Source organism: Elaeis guineensis, chromosome 6 (assembly GCF_000442705.2).
Source record: "Elaeis guineensis isolate ETL-2024a chromosome 6, EG11, whole genome shotgun sequence".
NCBI classification, from domain to species: Eukaryota; Viridiplantae; Streptophyta; class Magnoliopsida; order Arecales; family Arecaceae; genus Elaeis; species Elaeis guineensis.
The window spans coordinates 97,956,819-97,969,298 of record NC_025998.2 but is presented as its reverse complement, the minus strand read 5'-3'; the positions used below and the strand labels follow the sequence as shown (position 1 = coordinate 97,969,298).

At 39.0% G+C, this 12,480-nt stretch overlaps 1 protein-coding gene across 6 annotated transcripts in view; it reads left to right on the top strand.

Moving 5' to 3' along the window:
• LOC105035219 (probable polyribonucleotide nucleotidyltransferase 1, chloroplastic) overlaps positions 1-12,480 on the top strand; it is a 180,824-nt gene that overhangs the window by 119,155 nt on the left and 49,189 nt on the right. The gene's annotated exons all lie outside the window — the stretch shown is intronic.

Below are 12,480 nucleotides of genomic sequence, written 5' to 3'. Positions count from 1 at the left end.
CCCTCTCCAATTTATGTTTCTTCCTACACCATCTTCCTTGTATGAAAAGAAAAGAATATTTGATTTCTACTAACCAGGCACCCTAGCCAAGTTAGATCTAAACCATACACTAGCTTTGATACGTGTCTCCTGTTTGGCTCTTTAGATCATTGTAGTTCTTGCCATCCTATCCTCTATTCTCTCACAAATCTCAACAAGCTATTATATCTAGCCCTAGTAGTTCACTATCCTATTACTTTCTCTACCCCACATCTCACAAATTCATCAAGGTTATTTCCCCATAACTCACTATGAGTCTCTAAATCTCCTACTTGTGCTTAGTCCCTGCCATCCACCACTCATGGGAAACAAAAGAACCCTTTGAAAGCTAATCATTTGTGGTCCACTTTATCAATTCATGGCACCCCTCATTTAATCACAAGCCTTCGTATCACCAATCACTATGAACTTTTATCTGAGGAGTGTTTTAGAAGAATGGATCATAGCTATTCATGACACTGTTGCTCATTTATGAATAAGTACCAGCAATTCTCCACCTGAACTGAATATTAATTGGAACCCGATAGGAGAACCATTTTGGAGAGCCATCTTTATGAGATTCTTCTTCTCCCCATCTTCTTCTACCTCCATTCTGAGCTTAGCCTCCATCAGCACCATCTCTTTTAACCTCTCCACCACCCATCTAGCTGCTAAGGAAAACAAGATCTGCCAAGCCTCCTTTGTTGGATTTCTCCCCCAAGTGAAGACCCAATACCAAGCCAGAGGAGCTAGTAGTCTATGACGACACAAGTGCTTCTATGCTCATTGCCACCACTATTCTTTCTCTTCTTTGCGCTCTCTTTTTTTTAAAAAAAATATTTTTCTGCTATTTTCAGGTCTATATTTAGCATAGGGATGAGCTCTTTTACACCTTAAACCAATCTTAACGACCTTATTGGTAATAGGGAATGGGCAATGATTAAAAGACTACTTGATTTATTATTAATTGCTTGGTTCATAATGATTGAACCCCTCTCAGTATAGGGAGGCTTGATTTGCGAGGGAATTGGGTGAACCGATCCGAAACTGCTTGTAGATTGAGTGATTTTTCTTTTTCTTTTTTCTTTTTTTTTTTTGTTGGGGGGGGGGGGTGGGGGAGCAGGACATATTGCTCTTAGTTCGTGCTTTGAATTGACTGGTTCAGCTCTAATTGAGCGGTATTGATTGATAGCATTGTGGATCAAATTTATGAGGCCTTTCCCTTTCGTTCTACTTTGTCCGATTGAAAAGAAAGAGAGGAAGAGGACAGTCTTGTCGGAGGGTTTCAAGCTTGGATTTTGCTGCTTTTCAACATCAAATTATTTTATTAAACATATGATCTCTCTTTCTTCCCATTTTTAAAATGGAATAATCTAAAGAAATCAATAATTGCTACATTGCATGAAAATATTAACAAAAGTTTATCTAGATCTCATTTGATTCTTAAATTTGTGCTTCTAGGTATGAATCGAGGATCAAATTCTAGAAATTTGTGGACTTTGAGTTGAATGACGAAATATACACCCGAAAACCCTATAAATCTGAAATCGGCTTGAGAAAATATTGTTTGTTTGGGTTCTTTATGGGATATGTTTTAGAAAAATGAGAAGGGTTTGTAGCATGCTTTTCAGAACCATCTTGAATCGGGCGGTTCGAGTGCTGAACTGACGGGGAATCGGGATGGTTCCGACAGCGAAAATGGCACATGTCGGTGCGGGGAAAGAAAGAGAGGAAAACAAAGGAAGAGAGAGAGAGGAGAGGGAGAGGCCGTCGGAGGTCGGTGGTGGCCCTCTGTGGCTGTCGGAGGCCCGTGGAAGCTTGGTTCACCCACTAGGGCTGTTGCAACGAGCGAGAAAGAGAGAGAGATAGAGGGGGAGGCCGTTGGAGATAGAAGGATGGGACAGTGGAGGGGCCGTCGGAGGTCTTCGGATGGCTGCCGTGGCCATCAGGCGGTAGAAGCGATGCGGGCAGAGTCATGGCCGCGGAACAGGGGTGACTGCCCTTGTTCAAGTTTGTTAAAAAAGAAGAATAGTGAAGCTGGCACTTGGTTTGCCGGCTTCACTTTTTTAGAATTTTTTAAAAAAAGTTTAAAAACAGTGAAGTCGGCAATCAATTTGCCGGCTTCACTATTTTATTTTTTTTAAAAAAAGTCTAGAAATGGTGAAGCCGGCAAATCCATTGCTGGCTTCACAGTTATTGGGTTTTTTTTTTTAAAAGTCCGTGCGCTTGTTTCATGCCGTGGAGCCGTAGGTGGCATTTATGCCACCTGACGGCCACGACGGCTAGTTGGAGGTCCTCCAGCGGCCTCTCCGGCGGACCTTCCTCTCTTTCTCTTCCTCTCTTTTTCTCTTTTTCTGCTCCTCAGTTCATCCCTTCCTTTGTCGGTTTGTGCCGATCCGATCCGGTACGGAATCGTACCGGACCTTGCCGCCGGCCGACCGGAACGGCCACCGGTACTGGAATTGAGAACCTTGGTTTGTAGCATTGCAAAAATATTATTTTTTGGGCTATTATTTCTCAAAAAAATACTTTTCATAAATAATTTTAAAAAGATAAATTAAAAAATCTGAAAAAAAGTTGGCAGCATGTTTGCGTTGTTGCTATACGTAGTATCAAATTGTCAACGTTTACAAATTCTATCTTAGTGGTACTATGGTTCGATTTAATCTTGGGCCCAAAAATTCCTAAATCTAAAATCCACCCAGTAACAGTATGGGTGTTCAGTTTTTTTTTTTGTTGATTTATGTATGAGGCTTGTCTATAGAAGTTCTCAATGAAAATTATTTCTTTTGATATTTAAATATTAAAATAATTTATACTTAATTATTTATAGAGATATTGAAAATGTTATGGGTTTGAGAACATTATACAAACTATGTTAGATAATTGTAGACTAACTTCTAAGATAGTGCATTTTTTCTAATAAATTTATTTTTATTAATTTTTTGATAAATTAAAAATATATAAAAATTTGGAATCAAATTATTAATAAGAAGAAGATACATTGATGTTTGTATGCACGTAATTTGTATGTACCAATGAAGTGCATAAAATGAGCTTGCTTGCATTCCAATCAAGCTACAATAGTTTGAGAAAGTTAAGAAAAGTGATAAAAAGTTTTGGATAAATAAGTTAACACCTACAGTCCATTGTAGCTTGTAGTTGATGATTTCTATGATCCTAATTGCTTTTCCATTGATAAGTTCCACACATGTTTTAAATGTATTCAAGATTCCCAGTTATCTAGCTTGTGTGATAAATATGCATGCCGTTGACATCAGCATGCACATAAAACTACAACTTGAGCACTTAAGTCGATACTCTAAAGGTTGGGCAAATTGTTCAGAACAATCCGATTTGGAATGTACCGAACTGTCCGGTTCGGGGCATATCGAGTCATCTGGTTGGGGGCAATATCGAACTGCACAGGCAGGGAACCAACATGATTCTTCCTATCGATTCGGAATTGTTGGATTAAATATCTGGATAGGCATCCATTGTTCAATTTAGGCCAATTTAATTTAAAAAACTTGCTTAAAAAGCCTCTGCTCTCGTGGCTTAATCATTTGAGAACCCACGCGATCGCCCCTCAACCGCACTCCTCCTGAGTTCTATTGTGATTTGAGAGAAGCTCTTGCCCCCTCAATACTTCGAGCAACTCTCCACACCCCCTATTGTGCTCGGAGTAGCTTCCCACCCTATCCGCTTGGAGTATCAATCCCACCCCCTTCCTATGTTCAGAGCACCTTCCCCTAACTCGCGGCATCACCAGTAAGGGCTCTCTCTCTCTCTCTCTCTCTCTCTCTCTCTCTCTCTCTCTCGTTTTCCTTCCAACTCTTTTCCTTCCTCCTTCCCTTTCCTCTCCCCTCCTATCTTTTCCTCTCTCCTTTCCTCCCTCTCCCTGTTTTCAGAATGGCATGGTACAGACTAGTGCTGTGCCAAACTGATTGCTGGTTGGTATGCCCTTTGGTACCATCCTGTGAACCTTGCTCGCACCTTATATTGTGAAAAACATAATACTAAAAGAAAACATAATAAGAAACCCAAAATCAGAATTTAGATGCCAAAAAATATCATGCAATATGTTTGGGGGCGTAATTGTGCATATCCATCGATACATTTCTTGATATGATCCTCAATATGCTGCATGTTGCATTTATTGTTGGGCAGATCCTCGGTATTTCGATCCTTGGGAAAGGGTGCATTATCTTGTTGTTCCCTACCTCTGATGCTCAACCCTTGGCCTTACCCTTAACCTGGTATCTTCTGTCCCCTGTGAGCTAGCCCTATGTGGCAGCTTTGTATTGACCCATGCACACTAATGCTTACTCCACTTGACCAGTCGCTATGAATGTATTTCAGATCATGATTGTCATTAGACCTTGGATTTCAGATGAATCAAAAACCATAATTATGACGTCTACCTCATGATTTATTGAAAACCAGAATAACATGGTGAAGACAACAATTTTGATGGTCCAAGGGATGCATAAAGGATTTAAAAAAAGACAAGGGTTAAGGATACAAGATTAAAGAAGGCTTATCCATGAATCCAAACACAATGTTGAAAATCTTTGGTGGTTTTGAAAGATCTTCATGAGCATTATTGAAAAGGATGCCATTTCCTGTTCCAGTATCATTACTTTAAGAAATAACTAAGAAACATAGTTTTAAATAGGTTAAGTTGGAGTTCTTAAAAGAATTTAGGCTTTTAAACAAATATTTTCTGTGGTTGTTGGCTACCATTGCAACCATGAAGTTTTTAGATAAGGTTATGGTGTAGGATTATAGATGATTGCTATAAACTTTGAAAAGTGACTGAATGTCCTAGGTAAATTTTTTAATATTCTGTTATTGTGGTTAGTGTTTGATTGGTCATGATGGTTGACATTGTGTTTCCTTGGCAACTTTTTAGGTTTCGGTGAAGCTTGTGTGAAACTAATTTGTCAATTATGCTGTTAAGGATGCATAAAAACAATTAGATTATGGACATGAGATGATGATTAATGGAAATTTGTATCATGATAACATTCACAACCATAACTATAATCATCAGCCTTTTCCCCACGATGTGGTTACAGAACATTTATATCTTGAAGGGAAGGGTACCATACAACTCATGCTAAGTAAAAAGTTCTCATTAGGCTTTCCTTCTCTTTTGTCACTTGCATGGTGACATACCATATTCCTAAAAGAAAAGATGCTTTCCTTTAGAATGTAGTCACTGTACCAGCTATGAACTAAAAATCAGTTTCAGGCATTCAACATGATTGAATCATAGGATCGGGATTCTTCATACAGATATTACGGCGGTGTATCATCATGATTCATGTGGGAGGGGAAGGAAGTCAAGATACGCATAAAAGCATTGCCTTAACGGCCTAACCCCTCTTATTCCTAGGTTTTTATGGTTGGGTCAAAATTTCAGCTTTTAAATGCTAAGGTGTTTCTTAAATCTTAAAGGTTCTTAACTTTTATTTTACCTAAACATTGTTAAACTCAAATGTGTAATAAGAACAAGGACTGAAATCTTTCAGGCTTACTATTGTATTGATGGCTGATTGGTGTAAGATGATGAGTGACATGGGACGGCATGGGAAGGTGCATCTTGGTGCAAGTTATCCAAAAGGAAAAAAGTGTATCTTGTGATATGGGTCAGTATGGGTTTGATATGCTCTAATATGATGTAGTATGGTGCAATATGGCTTAGGCTTGCTACATGCCAATGCCTAGCAGTCATATTATATTGGCTCATAACTAGTACAAGGTTGGTGAAAAATATGGGTAAAAGCAACGCACCCCTTTCTAGGTTTGTATTAATATTTATGGAGATATGTATAAATGACTTTGCATAAATGAACATATAGAAATAAAGCATAGAAGTAAAAAAAAAAAGCCTAATATGCTACTGGCATAGATACATCTAATGCCATAAATACAATAATACTCTAACATTCCTCCACAATCTGAACATCCCACGATCGAATGTGAAGATTGGATCGAAGTAGAGTAAACCAGAAAGTAGACAATGGCTTCATGAAGATATTAGCAAGTTGCTTGTCAGAAGAAATGTGAAGAGACAAATCTCTCATTTGAACTCTCTCGTAGGAAATGATGATCAAGCTCAATGTGCTTGGTGCGTGTATGAAGAATTGGATTGGCAGCAATATAAGTAGTGCTAAGATTGTCACAATAAATAGAGATAGGTTGCACAAGGGCTGCATCGAGATCTTAAAAAAGATGGCTAATCTAGATGGTCTCAGCAAGCGTGAATGCGATGGAGCGATATTCGGCTTCGGAGCTTAACCAAGATATAGTAGGTTGTTTCTTAGCAGATTACGATATAAAATTTGGATACAGAAAGGCATGGAATGCTGTACCATGTCGAAACTGCCGGCTCAAACGGTATACCAGTGGAGGGAGGGAAAGAGAGGGAAAGTGAGAAAGAGAGAGAGGAGGACAGGGAGGGAGGTGGGAACTGTTGGAGGCCGGTGGTGGCCTGCTGCGGCCATCGGAGGGCCGCGAAAGCATCCATGGCTCGTCGGTTTGTCCGATAGAATTTTGAAACGAGCGAGAAAGAGAAAGAAGGGAGAGATCACCAGTGATGGAAGCGACCTCCTTTCTTAAAAACGAAGATCAACAGTGAAGCCGGCAAACCATTTGCCGGTTTTACTGTTTAAAAGGATTTTTAAAAAAATTAAAATCAATGAAGCCGGCAAATCATTTGCCGGCTTCATTTAAGTTTCGATTTTTAAAAAAAATCATGAAACAGGGATGTCGCCTCTGATTCACGCTCGCGGCGCCGCGCACGTGGATTGCATCATCCGACGGCCCCACCCCCTCCTTCCCCTCTTCTTTCTTCCTCCCTCTCTCTATTTCTCTCTCTTTTTCTTCTCTTGATTCGGATCCGGTGCCTTCGTCGATTCGCTGTCGGTTCGATACGGTACGGAACCAAACCGAACCGTATCGTCGATCGGTCGAAACAGCCATCGGTACTAAGACGGCGAACCTTGGTATAAAATTCAAAAGTGGAGTGTTGAGTATCAGGACATCTTGCCCAATTTACATTTGAATAGGCCACTAAGGATGGACATTGACATTGAGAAAATTAAAGCCCATAGGATGTGAAGTACCACGAATGTAGTGAAGGATGCGTTTGACAGCTTGGAAATGTGGTTCATGCAAAGCATGCAAAAATTGGATCATGAGATTGGCAGCATAAGAGATGTCTGGGTGAGTGAAAGTAAGATATTGCAAAGTCCCCACGATCTGACGATGTGTAAGAGTCCTCAAGCAGATGACCTTCATGAGTAGATAGATTGGTGTTAAGTGCAAGAGGAGTAAAGATTGGTTTGCTAGAGGAGAAACCATGATGCTCCAGTAGGTTTTGAGCATACTTTTGTTAAGGATTCGAATTAGATACTTCCACTCTCAGAAAGTAAGGAAGAGGGCTAGTCCAGTAATGATAAGATCATCAACATGTAATAAGAGGATAATGATTCCTTGTGCAGAACGGAATATAAATGTGGAAGGATCAGCTGTACTCCCTTGAAAATCCAACTCATAAAGAAAAGAGAAATTGTTGAAATCAGGCATAGGGTGCCTGTTTGAGCCCATAAATAGCCTTCTGCAAGAGACAAATGTGGTGGGGGTAGGACAGATGCACAAAACCAAGCGGTTGCTTCATATAGACCTTCTCTAACATCACCCTATAAAGGAAGGCATTTTTAACATCTAATTGTCAAGGAGACCACTCAGAAGAGATGAAGAGATAGCAACAGACGGGACAGTGCGCGTAGTAGTAGGCTTAACTATCGGGAAGAAGGTCTCATCGAAGTCGATCCTAGATTGTTGTTTATAGTCTTGAGCAACCAACCGAGCCTTGAATCACTTCAAAGAGCTATCAGCCTTCTGTTTCACTTTGAAGACCCACTTGCAGTCGATGAGATTAATAGAGGGCGGTAAAGGCACAAAATCCCTGATAGCATTGCAGAGTAAGGCTTGATATTCATCCAAGATTGTTTGTCGCCAACTTATATGCTAAAAGACTTTAGAAAAAGAGTTAGGCTGAGTAGGTAAAGTAGACGTCATGGAAGCTAGGAGGGAAGAGGATATGTCTTGCTTTCGGGCAAGTGATCTCGTGAGCATAAGGTGGGTGCGAATAGGAGAATGCATGAGTGACAGAGGGTATAGACGAGGGTGGTGGTTGGTCGCATTAGAGGAACCGGTCCCAACAGCTGGATCAGTCTCAGCTAGTCTGAGTGAGGGATCGGTCTCTTGTTGTGGATTGGTCCGATTTGGGAGTGCAAGCTCGGGTGTGGTTTCGACTGTGATTGGGGCTTCGGTTTTAAATTTAAGAGGACGAGGTCTTCTAGTATAGATACGAAATTGTTTCGGATTGTTAGATGAGGCATGTCTCAATCCTAGGTGGAGAGATGGCAGAGATCTCGTTGGCAGGTAGTCCAAGTCGTGAGGAATTTGATGAAACATTAGGAGTAGAGTATTCAGAGGAACTCGAAGCAAAATTGTAGTTAGAAAGAAAATCAAATTGTGAGATTGCTTTGAGGGTAGAGGGATCACTATCTAACAGAGGTGGATTTGATAAAAAAATTTTGAAACTATTGAAAATTTGAATGAGAATATGCAGGTCAGTAAATTTGGAGAGATAAAAGTATGAAAAAATGGATTCAATGAATGTAACATGTCGAGAAATATATTGGTACATGAATACAAGCTTTAGAACCCTTTGTGTTTATCCGAAATTTCCAAGTAAACACAAGGTAAAGATCAAGGATAGAGTTTATGATCGGTGATGTCCTGTAGATCTGGGTAGCACAAGCATCCAATATCTTCAAAAGTTGTAAGTCACAAGGAGGATAACCATACAACGCATGGTAAGGTGATTTGTCCTTTAAAAAGCAGTAGAGGAAGTATGATTAATGAGAAAAATAACAGTTTGAATCACATCAACCCAAAACCTAGCAAGCATGCAAGATTGAAAAAGTGTAGTTCTAACAATGTTAGCAATGTGTATGTTTTCATTCAGCTATACTATTTTGTTGTGGTGTATATGGATAAGAAATTCTGTGAATTATACCATATTTACGAAATAAAATAAGAAATTTTTCATTATCATACTCTTTTCATCCATCAGACTAGAAATATTTAATTTTATGTTGAAAGATATTCTCAACTAAAGTATTAAATTCAAAAAACTTGTCAAACACCTCATGCTTGAATTTTAATAAATACACCCATAACTAGCGAGAGTAATCATCCACAAATAGAACATAATATTTGAAATTAGAAACAGAATTAATAGGTGCTTGCCATACATCAGAATGAATCAGTTACAAAGAAAAAGACAAGGACGCAGATTTATTAAAAGAAAGTTTCATATGTTTGCTAATATGACATGCATTGCAATGAGACAAATTTATTCTAGATTCAAAGGGCACATTATTCTCTTTCATAAACTTAGACAAAATCAATTGACTCGGATGACCTAACCTCTTATGCCAAAGATCGCTGCTAAGTGTCATAGCAACCAAAGCAGATTTTGGCTTATTCTTATGCTTGTAATTCTCAAAAATAAAGGATAAAGTGACGTTCCAGGACTCTTGCATCGTAGAAGCTCCATCTTGATTTTCTTGTTTTTCACATAAAAATCAGTTGAGTCAAATTTGAATGTTGAGTTGTTGTCGCGACAAAGCTGATAAATAGAAAGCAAGTTGTGTTTTATTGAAGGAACAACGAGAATATTTTTTAAATCAAAAGATTGAGGAGTATTCAATTTTGTTTCACCAGTTTTTACAATATGTAGTTGACCTTTCCCAACAAAAATTCTCTTTCTTCCACTATAGGGCTTATAACTCAAAAGCATACCTGGATCTAAAGTCATATGATTAGAAGCACCAGTATCAGAGTACTAGACCTGCTTAGGGGATTCATAAAGGTTCATGGCCGCAAAAGTGTGGAAGGTTGTCAGTGACAAAGATGTGATTAAACCTCTGTTTGCATTGGAGAGTGGTGTGATTGAATTTGCTACATATTTGGCACTGCACTCCAATGCATAATAATGAAGAGGATGTTGGCTAATGCGGTGGAGTCGATGGCTGGTTTTGCATTTGTGGTGGTTGTTAAATTAGATAGCATATTATGTTAACATATAAATTATTGTGAATATTCCCTATATAATTCTATTTAGGATATATATCAAATTTGTATAATCCTAAACAGGAAATATATCAAATTCTGTTTAGAAAATATATCATTAGGAGATCAATAGATTTATTGTACCTAGATCTTTATTGCTCTATATATAGAGCTTCTTGTAACATGAAAGTTATACAATTATTTTTACCTTTATCTATCTCTCTCTCCTCTCTTTCTAGTGTTTCTAATAAGGATTCTCTTTAGATCCTATCTTTTATATGGTATCAGAGCCAAAAGAGGAGAAACTCTAGTTGCCATCCTTTGTCCTGCAGTAGTCCTCACCATCGTCTAGTCTCTATTCGGTCGGTCTCTTTGTCTTTTCTGTGCACTGCAACAGTCCTCACTGTCGTCCAGTCTCTGTCCGATCGGCCCTCTGTCTTTTCTGTCCGCTACAGCAGTCCTCATCGCTGTTCTTCTTATCTAGATTTTTTTGCTGCCCTTAATTGGATTTTTCTTCAATCCAAAATCTGTCCAATGGCTTCTACTTCGAACGTTACCACCACATCCACCACACCCACCTTCAGGGTGAACACGTGTATCCTCAGCGGATCCGCTATGATCATTGCTGACAAGTTGAATGGTAAAAATTATTCATCGTGGGCTGCATCTATGGAGTTATAGTGCAAAAGTCAGGACGTTTCTGGCCATCTTACATCATAACTCCATAGATTCTTGGTTTGATTTGGCAGACCATTGACTTTGACTTACTCTCTATCTTCAGATTGATCTGTACATGTTATGGTATCTAGGTCCGCATCCGAAAATTATATTTACAATGCGATTGGTTCTCTTTTTCATCTCCGATAGGGAGATTCTGATATGCAATCTTATTTGGGGCGCCATCAATCACTTGCTACTGAGTTACATGAGCTATTACCTTTTCCTTTTGATATTTGGGTCCAGCGGGTTCAGTGGGATCATCTGATTATTGTCTTATGTCTCCATGAAATTCATTCGAAATTAGAGGGTGTTCGCATCCAGATCCTTAGTTCAGATCCTATACCCTCTCCTGCAGATGTTTACTCACGTTTACTCCGAACATCCACCGGGGTAAACCATTCTGATGCAGCTTTATCCTCCGATCACTCCGTCTTGTCCACTATCTTTAGGAGATTCAGGTTTTTAAAGGTGGACAAGGTGGTCGTCGAGGCTGTGATGGTAGAGGTGGTTGTGGTGGTGGTCGTCCCTGATGCATCCACTATAATCGTTATAGGCACACCCGGGACACCTGTTACACTCTTCATGGATTTTCAGTGGACTACACAATGTGCAGACTCAGTCAGCAGAGGATAACTCAATAGTGTTTGCCCCGGCTTCTGACAATGTTACGATCTCTGGAGAGGAGTATACACGGTTTCTTCAGTTTCAGGCATCACAGCAAGCTTCCTTATCCATCACTGCTCTAGCACAATATGGTAATTCGACTGTCTGTCTTAGTCACTCATCAGGTAATCTTGTTGTTTGGATTTTTGATTCTAATGCTTCTGATCACATATCTGGGCACAAACATAGTTTTATCCATATCATTGAGTCAAACTTTACCACATGTTACTTTGGCTAATGAGTCCACTACTTCAATTCAGGATAGTGGAACTGTTTCCTTTCGTCCTAATTTGCCTTTGTCTTGTGTTCTATATATTTCTGATTTTTCTGTTAATTTAAGATCCATTAGTCAATTAACTAAACAATTGTATTGCTTAGTTATCTTTTCTTCTGATTCTATGGTGGTGCAGGACTTGAAGACAGGGAGGATGATTGGTTCCAATGTTGAGTCCCATGGTTTGTACCAATTGTCTGGACCATCAGTGTGTGTAGTTGCTGCTACATCTTTTTAAATTTACAGTCAGTTAGGTCATCCTCATCTCCAGAATCTCCAAAAGATGGTTTCTAGTATATCTGATATCCGTGAGTTAAATTATGGATCGTGTTAGTTAGAAAAGCAGAGTCGTAGTCTTTTTCCTAGTCGATCAAATAAACGTGCTTCAACACCCTTTATTCTTGTTCATTCTGATATCTAGGGACCTAATAAAATTATTTCTTCTATGAAATTTAACTATTTTGTCACTTTTATTGATGATTATTCTCGCATGACTTCGGTGTATTTATTATGTAATCATTTTGAACTATTTTTAATTTTTATTGTATTTTATGTTGAAATTAAAAATCAGTTTTATACATCCATTAAAATTTTTCGAAGTGATAATGTCCGTGAGTTATGACTAATGGGATTCTTCATCAGATATCTTG